Source organism: Callospermophilus lateralis, chromosome 1 (assembly GCF_048772815.1).
Source record: "Callospermophilus lateralis isolate mCalLat2 chromosome 1, mCalLat2.hap1, whole genome shotgun sequence".
Taxonomy (NCBI): domain Eukaryota; kingdom Metazoa; phylum Chordata; class Mammalia; order Rodentia; family Sciuridae; genus Callospermophilus; species Callospermophilus lateralis.
In genome coordinates, this window is record NC_135305.1 from 165,387,191 (window position 1) to 165,402,005 (window position 14,815).

The window sequence follows — 14,815 nt, forward strand, 5'->3', positions numbered from 1 at the left end:
TCTGATATGATCATTTGGGTATGGATTAAATTTTGGCCCATTCTTAAAGAAATGCAACAGTATTCTCATCTGTAGAGCTTGTCTCCAGTATAGTTTTTCTGATGTCTAGTAATATATGATATATGATTAAAATCTTTGTCACATTCTTCACATTGGTAGGGCTTCTCCCTACAATAAATTCTGCTATGGGAAATAAGGTCTATTTTTTTTGACTAAAAAGTTTTGCCACATTATTTACATTTGTAGAGCTTCTCTTCACTGTTAGTTCTGCTGTGGTTAAAAGCTTTATCACATACTTCACATTTGTAGGGCTTCTCTTCACTGTGTTATTCTGTGGATAATAAGGACTGATTTGGTTTTAAAAGCTTTATCACATTCTTCACATTTGTAGGGCTTCTCTCAGTGTGAGTTCTTCTGTGGTTAATAAGGTACATGTTTTGACTAAAAGTTTTGCCACATTCTTCACATTCAGAGGGCATTTATTCAGTGAGTTATGCTGTGGTACTATGCTTTTACTATAAGCTTTTTGAAATCTTCACATTGTAGGACCTCTCTACAGTATGAATTCTGCTCTGCATAATAAAGATTGATTTTTTCTTTAAAAGATTTATCACTTTCTTTACCTTTGTGGGGCTACTCTCCAGTATGAGTTCTGCTGTGGTAAATAAAGCCTATTTTTGACTGAAAGCTTTGCCACATTCTTCACATTTGTATTGCTTCTCTCCAGTGTGAGTTCTTCTGTGGCATACTAGGTGTGATTGTTGACTAAAAGCTGTGCCACATTCTGCATATCTGTAGAGTTTCCATCCAGTATGAATTCTGCTGTGGATAATAAGAACTGATTTGCTTTTTAAATGCTGTATTGCATTCTTCACATTTGTAGGGCTTCTCTCCAGTGAGTTCTACTGTGGTAAATGAGGCTTGATTTTTGACTAAAAGCTTTGTCACATTCTTCACATTTGTAGGGCTTTGCTCCAGTGTGAGTTCTTCTGTGGTTAAGAAGGCCTGTTTTACGACTAAAAGCGTTGCCACATTCTTTACATTTGTAGGGCTTCTCTCCAGTGTGAGTTCTGCTGTGATGAATAAGGCCTTTTTTTGATGAAAAGCTTTGACACATTCCTCACATTTGTAGGGCGTCTCTCTAGTGTGAATTCTCCTGTGGTGAATAAGGTCTTTTTTTTGTCTAAAGGTTTTTCCACATTCTTCACATTTGTACGGCTTCTCTCCAGTATGAGTTCTTCTGTGAATAATAAGGATGAATTTCATTTTAAAATTCTTATCACATTCTTCACTTATAGGGCTTCTCTACAGTGTGACTTCTGCTGTGGTAAATAAGACCTGTTTTTTGACTAAATGCTTTGCCACATTCATCACATTTGTAGGGTGTCTCTCTAGTGTAGGTTCTGCTAGGGCATATCAGGTGTGATTGTTGACTAAAAGCTTTGACACATTCTTCACATTTGTAGGGCTTCTCTCCAGTATGAGTTCTGCTGTGGATAATAAGGATGAATTTCATTTTAAAATTCTTATCACATTCTTCACATTTGTAGGGCTTCTCTCCAGTGTGAATTATACTGTGACATATTAGATTAGATTGTTGACAAAAAGTTTTGCCACATTCTTCACATTTGTAGCATTTCTCTGCAATATGAATCCTCTGGTGGTGAACAAGGGCAGATTTTTGATAATATATTTTCTGATGTTCACACACACTTAGAATTTTCCATATTTTTCTTTGTTGTAAATGTCCATATTTTCTACTTATCACTTTTTCAAATATATGCTTTTTGCCCTGTGCTAGTGAAAATTGTTGGGCATGATGAGAATTTGAGGCTGAAATGAAATCAAAATAAATATGACTTTACAAACTAGACTGGGATGAATATATTTTGCATACATAACCTATACAATTATAACAATGTAAAAACATTGGCACTGGTGCAGATTAGGAAACCCAAAGTCATCATTACTCCATAAATATATAAGTTAAATAAAAATGTAAAAATTAATTTACCAGTAAAAGTTATCCAAACTATTGTAGAGACCACAGTATCTAAGTTGAATACATTACAAAGTAGAATAATACAGTAGAGGAAAGAAAAGTATGTTACTTTTATCAACCACAGCCTTTCTTTCTCTATCATATAGCATTGTGTATTTAGGAAATATCTACCAGCTGTCTTCACTCATGGTAGAATGAGGGAAATACAAAAAATATACAAAAGTTTGGTATTTTTTGAAGAGTGTCCGAAAATAGGTTTCTATTCACCATAAACACAAACCTGGAAATAACAGGTAGATTTTGGATGACAATACCACAGATATTCAGTAAGTGTAAAGATGGTATGGAAATTTAAGAAGAAACATGGACAAAAATTTTGATGAGAAATATACATATATGTCTAGAGTATTTTCAATGAAACAAAGATTGAAAGGCTATAAAAACCTTCCACAGCCTATGTCCATATCCTGTGGATGAAGCCAGCACAAAGCAATCAAAATAATAAATGGCTTCTTTTAAAACAATTTGTTATTGTACCACTATGTGGTACAATAAAACTCTTGACCTTCTAATGCCCATTAAAATAAAAATGTGCAGACTTTGACTAACAATATATCAACAATGCACAAAACACAGTACATGCTGAGGACAATTACACTCTCTAAATTTCTGACTTCCAAACATAAGTCAGATGCTCCTGAAACTGACCCTCTGCTGTATTTCACTTAATGCAAAGTTCTGCATATTCATCTTATAATATTTTAAATGACAATATATTTCTTTTTATAGCTAAATAATAATAACATATAAATACAATATTTTTACTTATTTAATCACTGATGGGTACAAAGGTTGAGCCCATATCTTGAGCATTGAGACCAATGTTTGCAATAGACCCAATAGTGGAGACATCTCCAAAACATGCTGATTTAATCACTTATGCATACATATTTAGTATTGGCATTTCTGAATCATGCAGTCATTCAACTTTTAATTTTTTATGGCTCATGCTTGGAATTAAGTTAAAGGGTGCTAAACCAGTGAACCACAACAAAACCCATTTTTAAAATTTTTGAAAGATGTTGTATCCAATTCTCTGTAACTTGCCTTGAACTTGAAATCTTTTTGCTTATCCTCCCAGTTAGCTAGGATTCAAAATGTTAGCTCTGTACTTCCCTGTATTTTTTTAAAATAAAAACTTCCATACTTTCTTCAAAAATGACTATATTATCTATAGTTGGCTGTTTTTAGTAAAAAAAATAAAATAATAATTAAAATAGTAAAGCAAATAAAGTGCAAGTGACAAAACAGCATTAGGGATTTGACATTAAGGTACCAAGATTTATGAATTACACAAAAACCACTAAATAACTATGTGAAAAAGTTTAGTGAGCTAAATTCAGACAAAAATTGTTAACATAAATAGGCAGAAATTGTGTATGTGAAGAAGTAGTTAAGAAAAATTGACTGAAGGAGGCATGCTCGGTGTGCAAAGCTATAGTCCATACAACATGGAAGAGAATGAGCAAGGAGGACTGTTAGTTCAAAGTCAGTATTAGAAACTTGGTGAGATCATGTGAAAAATTAAAAGCTTAAAAGATATATAATGGTAAGTACGAGAAGAATCCAAGCATGCCACTATGAAAAGCAATGAATTGGAGCAGTTAAACCATTAAGCAAAGTATAAAAAAATTATAAAAATATTAAAAAACAACTTATAGAGTAGGAGTAATAAGATCATCACTTTGAAAAATTTGATTGTTAATTTATTGTTCCAAAACACATATCAAACCAAAAGCATTAACAGAATTAAATCTAAAACAAGGAACTGCAAAGTTAGTTCCATCAGAAAGGGTGGCAAGAAACAGAGTATGACCTACTCCCAGAGAAACACTGGGGCTCTCCAGCCCTAGGCTGGTGGGAGTGGTGGGGATAAAAGGGAAAAGTTGTAGCCTCTGCCCTGAAGACACCCAGAGGTTCTAATGAAAATGTTCACTTGTTGGCCCAGGCCATAAGGAACCTGGAAACCTCTTCTCCCACCTAGATGACCTGATGGTGGCTTTGACCTGTCTTGCCTTGGACCCAGGACCCCTGGGCTGCCAAGTCTCTTGGCCCAATTCTGTCCATCCTAGCTGAAGCCAGCATTAAGAAAATGACACCTTGGGGTTGGGATGTGGCTCAAACAATAGCACGCTTACCTGGCATGTTTGTAGCACGGGTTCGATCCTCAGAACCACATACACCACACGTGTCCACCGAAAACTAAAAAATAAATATTAAAAAATTCTCTCTCTCTCTCTCTCAAAAAAAAGACACCTTGGATGGTGGGTTTGTAGCATGGCAAAATGAAAACATGGCAGCCAACAAAACATGTGGAGCAAACAGAGAGTTTGATGGTTCAAGAAGGTTACTGGACATCAAAAAGCTTGGACAATAAGTGCATACTAGGGCACACTTTAGCTTCTCCTTTATGTATTCAGGAGACCACATCTGTTCAGTTAGCTCAAGAGGACATGGAGAGTATGTTGATCATGAGAAGAATGTACCTTTTGCCAGACTGGTTTTATGTAAAAAAAATTTTTTCACATTATAACATTGTTTGCTGTGTGTATTTTACTTCTCATAACTTCTCTGTCAAATATATATATATATATATATATATATATATATATATATATATATATTTGACAATGCTAAGTACTTATTTGAAAATATCTAGACTTTCTAGATATTCTAAAGTGCTTGATGCATATCAAAAGTAGAAGTGGTAAAATATAACATATTTTCTAAATTTATTTTTATAAAATTCTTATGAAATATTTTTGGGTGGGCGAATAGCAAAATTCTTTTTTGGGTAATACATATTGTGTGCTGGTTCTCTGAAGCACCCTGCCAGTGTGTTTAGAAAGAGGCAAGAGTAAGCATTGTTCCTATATCTTTGGGTTTTCTTTTACTTTGTTGTGTGCAATATATATATATATATATATATATATATATATATATATATATATATATATATATATAGTTCTAATGCACATCTAGTGTTTCTAGATGCTTAAGTGTTTGCCAGTGTATGAATTTGTAAAGAATTTTTTTTCTATTTTATGTTGAAATTTCTAGGAATAGTTGTCTTCTGAAAATTTGAGCATCGCACCACACTGGATTGGTGAAGAGCCAAAAAACTCATATTTTGAAAACATACTCAAAGAATTTTTATTACATACATGCAGTTTCTTTAAGACTACCATGTACATAGTGTTCAAATTGAGTCCTTAATTGAAAGGTATATTTGTCTAGATGATTAGAATTTACTGGTCTGAGGTTATAGCTCAGTGGTAGTGTACTTGCCTAGCATGTGTGAGGCCCTGGGTTTGATCCACAGCACCACATTAAAAAAATAATAATGAATAGAATTTACTGGTGAACATTAAACGTAGAGGAATTCAAATATCACTTAAGAGGCTGGAGCTGTGGCTCAGCAGTGAAATGCTCACCTAGCATGTGTGAGGCTCTGGGTTCGATCCTCAGCACCACATAAAAATAAATAAATAAAGTAAAGGTATTGTGTCCAACTACAACTAAATAAATAAATAAATACTTTAAATAAAAATATCATTTAAATAAGGCTAAATGGTCTCTCTAATATGCTGATGCTAACACATAATAATGTGGGGGAGATAAGAAGAGAAGTTCACCAGAAGAGACAAAATGGGGAGTGAGGATGAAACTAAAAAAGACAATAGATTGAATATGACATAATTTTCCTATGTTGATATAAAAATATAAACCAGTGTAACTTCATATTGTGTATAACCACAAAAATGAGAAGTTATAAACCATGTATGTATAATATGATAAAGAACATTCTACCATCATGTATATCTAAAAAGAACAAAATTAAAAATTTACAAAAACAAATACAAAATCTAAAAAAAAAAAGAAAATACAACTTTATGTAATCTACAAGGACTCTAAGAGAACAAGTAGAATGGAAGCAAAAGAATAGAAAATTGTGTCCAAAAGAAAGCTGGAGTGGCCAAATTATGATATATGAAACACAGTTTAAAACAAGAAGATTCATGAGATAAAATATATTTTAAAATAAAAACTTGGAGAAGAGGCAAAGTAGAATATTATATAAAGATAAAAAGGAACTTTCCCTAGAATACTGCAATAAAAAGAGATATAATTCATATCAAACTTCCCAGATATAAAAATGTAAGAATGAGAGATTTAAATACAGAAATAAAAAGCAACACTTTAATGCCAGGGGCACCAATCCCGACTTACTGTAAAGGAAAAGTCAAACAAAATGGAAATAACACATCAGAAGACTTTGAAAAATATTTTAAACTAATTTGACTCATATATTATATGCTCTCAAAAGCAATGGAATAATAAACTGGATTAAACAACTGGTAAGAAATAAAACAAAGGTTAATAGATATGAAAATATTAAAACTATTTTGTAATCATCATAGAATAAATTTAGAAATCAAAAGTGGAAAAGATGTTCAAAAATCCACACATATGTGGCAATTGATTGAACACTCTTGAACATGGTCTTGTTCCAGAATTAAAAGATTAAATTATGCCTGGGGTTGTAACTCAGTGGTAGAGTGCTCACCTGGTATGTGCGTGACCCTGGGTTCAATCCTCAGCACCAAATATAAATAAAATAAAGGAGAGAGAGAGAGAGAGAGAGAGAGAGAAAATAAAGACCTTTGTACTCTTCAGTGTTATTTGGAGTCTCCATGTAAATATCTATAAAACTACCAATGCTATTTTTTTTCAGAAACAGAAAAACCTATTGTAGAAATTTTAGAGCAACACAAAATTTTATGAAGACCTCAAAATTTTCAAATTACAAACAAACTTGAGTGAATGTTCTTTTATTACTTAAAAACATTGAAAGCTACAACATTCAATTGGGCAATACTGACATCAAGTTAGAAAAATAGACATAGTAAATTATGAGTGTAATAAACCATCACATATTCAGCAAATTAAGACATTTGCACAACAATGTTTGTTACATAATTATTCAACAGACCTACAATGGGAAAAAAATTTTCCTTGAAATGAGTTAATGAAGAAATTTTAAATATAAAAAATGTATGGCAGAATTCTTATATTAGATACCTGAATGAAACAAAACAAAAACAAACCCAACAAGCAAGCAAACAAACAAACAAAAAAAGCTTTCTTAATAGAAATTATATTGGCATTCGTAATGGGAGAAGAAATAAATGAGCCTTTTTTTAACATGGAAATTGTTTTATTAATTTTTGAGATATAAACTATCTACAGATATGTTACATAACAATTTGGATTAACTTTCCTGAACAGTATACACGATTGTTTGAGAGAGCAAGTTTTGTTTTGTGGTTTTGATCACAATCAAAATTTCAAACAACACAGAAAAGATAAAAAGAATTGCAAAATATTTTAAAGCTATCATTAAAATGCTATAGTCTTTTTCATATAAATAAGAAGGAATAGATAGATAGATAGATAGATAGATAGATAGATAGATAAAGGACAAGCATGTTATGAAGTTACTAGAAATTCTGAGGCAGAAATATTTTAATTTCAAGACCATTATAATAACTTAGTAAGAACGATTCTCCAAATATAAATATAAAGAAGCTGGGGATGCAGCTCATTTTTTAGAGCACACCTGAATTTTAATCCTATTACATTAACATATAGAAAATATGCATTACTATGTACATAAGCAGGATAAAAAAGGCAATCCGGATAAAATATAAAAGTCATTTAAAGGGTGTAATATTATATGAGCAAATTAAAGTACATATTATTTTACTGGCAATAGAAACAAGTATCATGCACATCATTATTGCAACTTACATTCTCCTAATTTGGGAAGTAATGGAAATTACCACGTAATATAAAATATGGACAAAAATAAAACAGTATTAATTGATATGAGGAAACCTACTCTACAACATGGAACCTACATGATAAAATGAAAGGAAAAAAAGAGGAAAACTTAACCAACAATTTTTATATAACCAAAAATATATTATTTTACAAAACCTTTCATATAACTGTAATTTGCAACTCTAACTATAGACCCCAAAAGAGCATTCATTGTGAATTCTGACTTTCATTTTACAGATAATCTATTCCAAGTATTTATAACGAGCTTTGATAAGGGAATTTTAATGAATAAATAAAGTAACATTAGAGAAACTCATTTATGAGATGAATTTTTTTACAATGGTTGATCTAGAGTTCCCCCAAAATGTGCACATATTTCCTAGAGACCCCAAAATAATGGAAGATCTGTTAAATCATGGTGACCCTTACAAGCAAATGTGAGTTTCGGTGGTTAATTCAAATGAATTGGACATCATTATAGAAAAACAGAGGACTTTAATGAATTTAAAAGCATGACAAAATTAGGAAAAAATATGTTCGATAATAGCAAACAAGAAAAACAAACCTAAGCTTCTGAAAAATCTTTTTGGCTAGATAACTTCTTCATCAAAAATTTTAAGTTTGTCTTCCCTTTGACCTTTGGGACTCTCAGTTGTGTCCCATGCTATGTATAGAAAACAATATTTTACATCACTGAATTACTCTAAGTACTACTTATCCAAAGTGAAGGATATAAACATACCAAGAAAAGAAGAGATTAAAGACTAAAATAATGTAATTAACATTTTATCTGTGCAAAAAAACAAATGCCCTTTTTCTTGAAAGCACAAATCTGAAACTCATTCCTACAAACAAGTTCCCAAAAGACATTCTGCATGAAAAGAAAATTAAATAATAATAATGAATAAAGAATTCTGAAGGAACATTATGCTTACCTAGGGAAGCCAAGTTTTTGTAGTTCTCTAACATCACATCTCTGTATAAGTTTCTCTGAGCTGGTTGAAGGCATTCCCACTCCTCTTCAGTGAAATCAATGGCCACATTCCTGAATGTCAACAGCTCCTGGAATAAGAATAGGTAAATAAATAGCACATTGACCACATGATCATTTGCAGAGTTTGTAATTTAACTTTATTTAAAATGAGAGTTTGTACAAAGACTCTCATGTGGGTGATCAATTTAATTATTTATTAAGATACATTTAAACAAAGTGATATCATTATCTACCTTTGACTAATAAGTGACAAAAGAATATATATACTCCACTTTTATGAAATAAAATATAAAACTCAGGCATCACACAAAAATATACATTCTGTAACTTTTTATTGTATGAGCTAAATGGTACATATCTCTCAGATGAGAAAGCTATGGTAATTAAGAAAGAGAATTCTCAAATTGAATCTTATTAGTTCTGGGATGGAGCTGGGTTTTCTAAATATGTAGCAAGCTGTCTAGTGATTCCAATACCAGTTGTATCAGACAAATGATTAAAAGCAACAAGGTAAACCACTTAAAGAAAACATTGATTAATAAATTTGAGTTCAAATAATTTATGCTATTTATGTATATGTTATTAAAATAGCAAATAGCAACAAAAATCAAGGCGCCGTATAAGCAAGTGGACTTGGAATAAAGATATATTGTGTTTCTAGGTATGATGGCACACACCTGCATTCCCAGAAGCTTGGGAAGGTGAGGTAAGAGAATTACAAATTCCACGCCAGCTTCAACAACTTAGCAAGACCCTGTTATTAATAAAAAGTGCTGCATATAAGGTTCTGTGGTTAAATGTTCCTTGGATCAATCCCAGTATCAAAATAATAATAATAATAATAATAATAATAATAATAATAATAGCAACAACAACAACAACAACAACACAAAGTCTAATTTGGAAGCCCAAATACCTCTACTACACCATATGACTCATATGACTTTTCTTATTATTTTAGAACTTGGTTAGTAACACTTATTCAAATATATATATATATCTTTTGGGTGTTTTTTTTTTTTTTTGGCTTACTGTCTAGTAACTGGAATGGAATATGGAATGGACAATGGCCAACATTTGGTAGGAAAAATTTAACCTCTAGAAACTTTCTGGTTAAAGATTTCTTCTCTCACTCAGGATAATTTCTTCTCTTTTTCAGATCAGAGAAGAAATATTGGTAAGGATGTATCTATCACCTGAAGAAATTCAGGCAAGTCAAAAACACTTATTGGAGAAAAGACAGCCTCTTCCACAAATGGAGCTGAGATAACTGGAAAACTATAGGCAGTGAAATGAAATTAAGCTCCAATCTCACACCATGCAAGAAACTCAACTCAAAGTGAATCAAGAACCTAGGAATTTAACCAGAGACTCTGAACCTAGCAGAAGAAAAAGTAGGTCTTAATCTTTATCATGTGAGATTAGGCCCCAATTTCCTTAACAGGACTCCAAAAGTGCAAAAAATAAAATTAACAATCAATAAATGGGAAGAATTCAAACTGGGAAGCTTCTTTGCAGAAAATAAAACAATCATTGCTGATAAATCAATGATTCATCAATCACCTCAATGATGAAGAGAGAACCTACAGAATGGGAGCAAATTTTTACCACACACACACACACACACACACACACACACACACATCAGCTAGAGTACTAATCTTTAGGATACATAAAGAACACAAACTATTTAACACCCAAAAAGCAAATAACCCAATAAATAATGGAACTTAGTAACTGAACAGACAATTCTCAGAAGATATGTAATCATTCAACAAATATATATATATATGTATATATATATATATATATATATATATATATATATATATATACACACATATACATATACGTTTCTTTAATTGCTAGAAATGTTGTCATATATATATATATATATATATATATATATATATATATATATATGACATATATATGTATATATATTTCAAAGTTTCTAGCAGTTAGAGAAATGCAAATCAAACCTACTTGTAAGGTTTTATCTCACTCTAGTCAGAGTAGCAGTTATAAGGAATATAAGCAACAGTAGGGGTTGGTGAGGATGTGGAGGAAATAAGACAAATTATCCATTATTACCTTACTTTGCTGGTAATACTGCAAATTGCTGCAACCCATCTAGAAAGCAGGAAGAAAATTTTCTTAATATCTATATCAATGTTTATAGCAACACAATTCACAAAATTGTGAATTGTGTTGCTATAAACATTGATATAGATGTGTCACTGTAGTATGCTATTTTTAAGTCTATTGGGTATGAACCAAGATGTGGGATAGCTGAGTCAAATAAATGGTGGTTTTATTTCAAGTTTTTAAGAAAATTTTCTTCCTGCTTTCTAGATGTACTTCAATAGATGAATGGATAAAGAATCTGTGGTATATGTACACACATTGGAATATATTCAGCATTAAAATGAATATAATCATGGCATTTACAGATGAATGGATGGAGTTTGAGAATATCATGCTAAGTGAAATAACCAATCCCAAATAATGAAAGGCGACATGTTTTCTCTGCTAAATGGATGTTGATCTATGTAATGAGGGTTACAAGAAGCAGCATGAGAGTAATGAAAGAGCTTTGGATAGGGCAAACAAGAGAAAGGAGAAAGGAAGACGCATGGGATAGGAAAGATAGTGGTATGAGATGGCCATCATTACCCTAAGTACATGTATAAAGACATGAATGGTGTAACTCTACCTTGTGTAAAATGATAGAAATAAAAAATTGTGCCCAACTTATATACTAGGAATCAAAATATATTATGCTGTCATGTACAACAAATTAGAATAAATAAATAAATAAATAGTTTAAAAATGCATTGAAGAAATTTGCCTTCACCTATGTCTCTCTCTCTCTCTCTCTCTCTCTCTCTCTCTCTCTCTCTCTCTGTTTGTGTGTGGGTATATATATATTTAAATTTAATATACCTGATTGGATATAAAGCAACCACCAATCCACAACCCAGCAAAGTTCTGGTTCAGTTTCTAATTAGAAAAGATTTCAGCCAGAAGTAACTTCACCTCTCCTTTACAAATCATAAAATAATAAATGTTTCTATGTAATTTTCTAAACATAGCTGAACATGGGCAAAAGAGGCAATAAACAGAGAATTCTTTTATTGGGACACAGTGTAAAGGGAGGACATTGAGAAACATATTAATTTGGACCACAAGAGAATTGGAATCTGGAATTAAGACAAAGAAGATTTAACCTTTTATATTTGGGAATGTGGATGACATGAATGCCTACAGTGAAAATATCATTAAAAGCCTTTGAAAGAAAATTTACTGAAGTGGCACACAATGGTTAACCAATTAGTATCTGCCAGGTACTTTGTCAGCTGTAGGCCAAAGCACATACAGATATTAGTAGCCTGCATGGGAGCTTTACTCATCAGTGTCCTTCAAAATTATTTCCATTGTAGAGATGTAAAAACACAGGTTTCCTGGACATTAAATGGCAATTCAGCAGCACAAAGAGAAATACCCAGAGACAAAACTGTATGAAAAACCTTCAAAGCCCCTCAAAGGCTAGTTTGCTCCTGACACAGGAGTGTCAATCTGGAGAAATATCATAACTTCTTGAATAATATTCACCATCAAAAATACTCAATCAAAGAAAAAAAAAACCTTCAAAGGAGAAGAGTACAAATTTTAGGGAACGTCTCATTCAACAATTTCATTACCATAGTTATGAGGAAATATATTCATTTTCCTGAAACCATAGGATAGAGAGATAGATGCCCCTGATTTATTTTTCCTGTAGTAGTTTCCAAAGTTAAGCCCTAAAGTTCCATGTGAAATAACCTCCACTTATAATACAGACAAGAAACCTACAATATTTACTGAAGGGAATAAATAAATATTTGTTTAATAATTAAGAATAAAACCTGTTTTTCTTGAAAGCTACCTTTATCTGCCTTTTTGAATCCATATTCTTATCTCTGAAGCCAGAAACCACAAAAAAAATGTTGGGAAGAGCCTTGAACTGCCATTTTATATATATATATGAGGTATCTAAGTGTTCATTAAAAATAAAATCAACAGCTTCATTAATTAGAATATAAAAAATCTCCATCATAGATAAAGTTAAGTAGTAGTGATAAAAATATAAAACAAATGAATACTGATAAACACAAAGGAGTTTTAAGTTATTATGTATTTGTAAAAACTATTTTGCTATTGAAGATACATGATCACACAGACTAAAATTACAGTACATGTGACCATGCTAACATGATAGAAGACAATAGTACTCATCTAAACACTTGAAACCCAGGGAGATGGTTCAAGACAATATACATCTTAGAAGACATAAATAATAATCTGTGGGATATACGGTCACTAGGGCCAGTCACAATTTTGGTCATAGTATATCCAATTTAAAACATAATATAAAACACTATGTATAACTTTTATATAGATGCCATATGTATGTGTTATTTCACATGTACATATGTTTAGGAAGAAAATATATAGAACTTATGCAAAAATAAAAATCATCAAAAGCACATACAAGATACAATTACACTTCCCTAATCATTACAAAGATCACAATTTTCCCCAAAATAACCTACAATATATCCCTCCAAAATTGCTATGTACATATATAAATATATAACAGTGCAGTGTACCTTTATGTGTAATCTATAAAGAAGTAACTTTATATATATATATATATATATATATATATATATATATATATATATATATATATATATATGAAGATGTGGCTCAAGCAGTAGCGTGCTCACCTGGCAGCCGTGCGGCCCGGGTTCAATCCTCAGCACCACATTCAAACAAAGATGTTGTGTCTAACAAAAACTAAAAAATAAATATTAAAAAATTCTCTCTCTCTTAAAAAAAATTTAAAAAACTAAATATATATATACACATACATAAATGGAAGAGAAGTTAGAAGAAAAGAAAAAGGGGAAATACTTGTTACAGAAAGGGAGCAAATTATATTCCATGCTTATATGTTTATGTAAAAATAAATATTAAGTACAACAATATATTGAATATTAAGTATAACAATAATGCAATAATAAAAAAATCAAATTCTTTACTTTAAATAAAATAAGAAACCAAGGCATGGTGTTGAAAAATTCATCTACAAAGCTATATATAACTTTAGCCATAAAACTTTGCAATTATAAGAGCAGAAGAAGTACTTATCATGACCTGAAATTTATGTATAGTTTGAAATTATAATATTATAATAATATCAAGAAATCACAATATAAACAAAATCCATATATAATTCCATATATGTGAAAATTGTATATTTAACTAAAATAGAAAAGTCTAGATAAATCAAAACATAACAAGGCCAATCTGAGCCACTTTGATAGACCCTGTCTCAATATAAAAATAAAAGTATTAGGGTAGTAGCTCAGTAATAAAGTATCTCTCAGTTTAACTATCATTAACAACAGCAATAAAATAATCAAATAAATAAACTAAAAGGGAAATAAAGATAAAAGATAGAAAAAAATAAATTAGCTAGTTAAGGAGAAAGTGAGCTCTCCTTAGGCCACAGCTCCTCTTCTGCAAGAAAATGGCCTTTGAAGATTTGATTATGAGAACTGTCCCACCAGCCAGTCAGCAATGTCTGGGAAGAAACCTGGCTGCAGGCACACACTTGCCACATAGTTTTTCAGTCAGGTGCTGAAGATGTCCTTTGAGGATAAGGACATACTCCCCGCCTGGATGGCCAGTAGGACTGAGGGCATACTTCCCTAGTGGATCCCTTAGCCCAGCAGACTCCAGAGACTATCCAGAGTCCCAATCTGCTAGTTCCCTTTCCTGACACAGCCAGTCTTGTAGTCCAACAGTTTCTCTCCCACAGCCTCCCTCTCCAGGCCACTGCTCACCATTTTCTGATGCTCAGAAGC

At 31.8% G+C, this 14,815-nt stretch overlaps 1 pseudogene; it reads right to left on the reverse strand.

Moving 5' to 3' along the window:
* Window positions 1-671: 671 nt before the first annotated feature.
* LOC143399417 (uncharacterized) lies at window positions 672-1,516 on the reverse strand (annotated as a pseudogene).
* Window positions 1,517-14,815: the final 13,299 nt, after the last annotated feature.